This window comes from Octopus bimaculoides, chromosome 1, assembly GCF_001194135.2.
Source record: "Octopus bimaculoides isolate UCB-OBI-ISO-001 chromosome 1, ASM119413v2, whole genome shotgun sequence".
NCBI lineage: Eukaryota > Metazoa > Mollusca > Cephalopoda > Octopoda > Octopodidae > Octopus > Octopus bimaculoides.
Window position 1 is genome coordinate 159,543,072 of NC_068981.1, and position 3,148 is coordinate 159,546,219.

At 33.3% G+C, this 3,148-nt stretch overlaps 1 long non-coding RNA gene across 1 annotated transcript in view; it reads left to right on the forward strand.

Moving 5' to 3' along the window:
* Positions 1-1,769, forward strand: part of LOC106884408 (uncharacterized) — a 91,152-nt gene extending 89,383 nt beyond the window's left edge. Inside the window, exon 3 of the long non-coding RNA XR_001411240.2 lies at positions 1,377-1,769. This is a non-coding gene — a long non-coding RNA (uncharacterized LOC106884408). The remainder of the gene's footprint in view (positions 1-1,376) is intronic.
* The last annotated feature ends 1,379 nt before the right edge of the window (positions 1,770-3,148 follow it).

Genomic DNA, 3,148 nt, shown 5'->3' on the forward strand with positions numbered 1-3,148 from the left:
ATCCGAACTCTAAAATTGTTACACACATAGATACGCACAGCGTAATTTATTATATAAACAATATATGCGTATAAATTACGATTAAACCGGATGAAATATGTCACAGGGAATAACATTTTTATGACCGCCCAGCAGTAACTCTATTCAGCTGAATAGACGTCAGTGATTGGTTGAAATTACAGAAATACGACAACTTTAACATGGAATAACTTGCGATGTACGTTTTTTTGTTAAGAAGACTAAGAGTAAAAGATGTTTTATATGACACATTCTACCAGTGTCCCAAGTTTCAAAGTGTTTCGTTAGTGTTTCGTTAAGAAAATACTGGTGCCCCCGTTTTGAAAAAGATCCCCAGAAGTTTATCATTTAAATATATATGAGCATGATTAGATGTGCAACTAAATGCATTCTCATACATACATAAAACAAAACATACAAATCTGCATATATATACATTCATACATACATACAAAATTACCCTATTGTTTCTGTTGAAATTCCAATGAAGGAGTCTTGGATTTTGGTTAGAAACCGGCTCTTTCTCTATTGGCAAGAAATCTTGAAATAAAACTGAACAATGACATACATACATACATACATACATACCTACATACAACATGCATATAAACACACGCACTTGCATAAATATATACACACATATGTATTATATATATATGTATACGGTGTATACGAAGAGTATGTCTGTGTGTGTATATAATTTCATTCATTTTCCACTAATGTCTGCCATTGGATTGGAATTATGCTGGGACATCATGTTTATGCTTTTAAAATCTTTACCTGGCCTCAGTACTGAAACCTGATATTAATAATCGTATGAGACTAGTGTATGTTGCTTCTAGGAGTATGTATATGTCTATCTGTAAGCATGTGTGTGTGTGTGTGTGTGTGTGTGTGTTTATATTAGCATGGTCATTGACAAACTATTTTAATTATTTTGTTTTTATATTATTCTCTTAACTATCCTTAATTGCTTGTTCCAGCTTCTGAAGATAATCAATTCACTTTTGCTTGTTAAATTTTGACACTCATGTAAACCACTTTGATATTTTTTCTTAATATTTGGATTTCTTTTTTTCTTTTTCTTTTTTTTTTGTGTATTTTTACTGTTAATTTGAACGCGTTAATATTTAGTGTGTTATAGCTTCTGTTTACATACATACATACATACATACATACATACATACATACATAAATGTGTGCATATGTGTGTATATGTGTGTGTGTAGAGAGAGATACACACGCACACACACATACACACACACACACACACACACACACACACAAACACACACACATACACACACACACACATATGGAACACATAGTAAGACTGACCTCGTATTTCAATTATCAAGGTTACAAAAAGTATATACAGCAGTATAAAAACAAGGAGAGGAATGGAGCAAGTAAGAAAAAGAGGAGTGCTAGATAAGCAACCCACACTACAACCTGCCAAGTTATAGGAATTTGACCAAAAGAAGAAAATGTAAGCGAACACGTGTTATTTCAAATGCAAACAGGATTTATTATTTTCTTAAATGGTTTGTATAGAAAAGATATATCGAAATTTGATGTTTTTCACCGTACAGCTTAAGAGATAATTAAGATTCGATCCTGCGGCACACACACACACACACACACACACACACACACACAATCATATGTGTACATTTGTATATATGTATATGTGTATGTGTGCATATGCAACAGAGACTTCCTCGCTTTTACTTCATTTCTCACCAATTCCAATAAAGTATTCCATATTTGCTTCCGTTTCTGGCCGTCTTCAGTGTAGATTATGTGTATTAAATATTGTTGTTAATTATTAACAAGTTTTAGAAAGTTTCAATATGAAATTCTTTTAAAAAGCACGATAAAAAAATATTACAATGTTTGGTAAAAAAATAGTGTTAAAGAGAAAATTTTAAGGAAGAAAGAAAAAAAGAAAGAAGGAAGGAATGAAGGAAGGAAGGAAAAAAGGAAGGAAGGAAGGAAGGAAGGAAGGAAGATTGGTTTACGTCGATGCACAAAACTAGGAATTTCTCTTGAGATTACACTGTGTAACACGATTTTTGTCCTTGGGTAGCAGCCGTTATTTCCTATTTGCTTACCCCTAGAAAGTATGAAAAATGGCTAATATTTCCCTCAAACTTTGCTTTTGTTACATTTATTCAAACCTCAAAGAATCCCACTCGACACATGGCTATGATGCTTCCCCACTACTCCTGCTCATAGTCAGAAATGCACATATTTTCAACTACTAAGGGGCATGCTCAAGTGGTTAAGGTCAAGCAATTGACAAAGAAGTCTGTTGTATTGAGCAGAATATTTCTGCTTCAGCAACTGAGCGCTGAATCTGTCTGAATGTAATGTAAAATAGGTTAGTTTCAAAACATTGATGTCCAGGTCACAAAAGACAAATTTGAAAGGAATAATAGTTATTTCCTTTGATTTCTAGAGAGAAGCAAATAAGAAATAACACTTTCTGACCAAAAATAAAAACAAAAAATGATAAGAATTTTGTTATACAGTATTATTGAACACAATGGCTTGGCTTCAAATCAACAAAATGAATTTGTCGAAATTGAGGTACACGTGTTTTTTATGATGAGAGTAGAAAATATTAAACAATTTGATTTTTCTGTTGAACGGTAGGATTCTTTAAATCGAGTATTTACCCAGTCTCATTGAACACGTGTAAGTGTATAATATCTTAAAGACCACAATCGCTCTCACTTCCAACATCTCGAAGTTATAATAAAGGCTTTAATAAAAATCTAACTTCTTAATTATAATGAGCAAAACTTACCAGCGACACTACAACTCCGTTACTCGCGGTCAATTCACGACTAAACTTCTCAAAGCCGCCACAGTTGATAGGCCTAGTGATTTCTAACAAATCTCTTGGTGGTTTCAGAAATATAAACATTGCAAAAACTATATTCCATAAACTGTTTTGTTTTCCTTGTAGAATCAGACAATTCTCCAACTTCTCTTAATAGCTCACTCTCAAAAATGCTGAAGTGAAGTGCAACCCAGATTAAAGCATTGCTCTCATATCTGGGACAATGCTACAAGTACATACATAGCCGAAACAGCATTCCTTGCGACCACAGGTTTACAGACG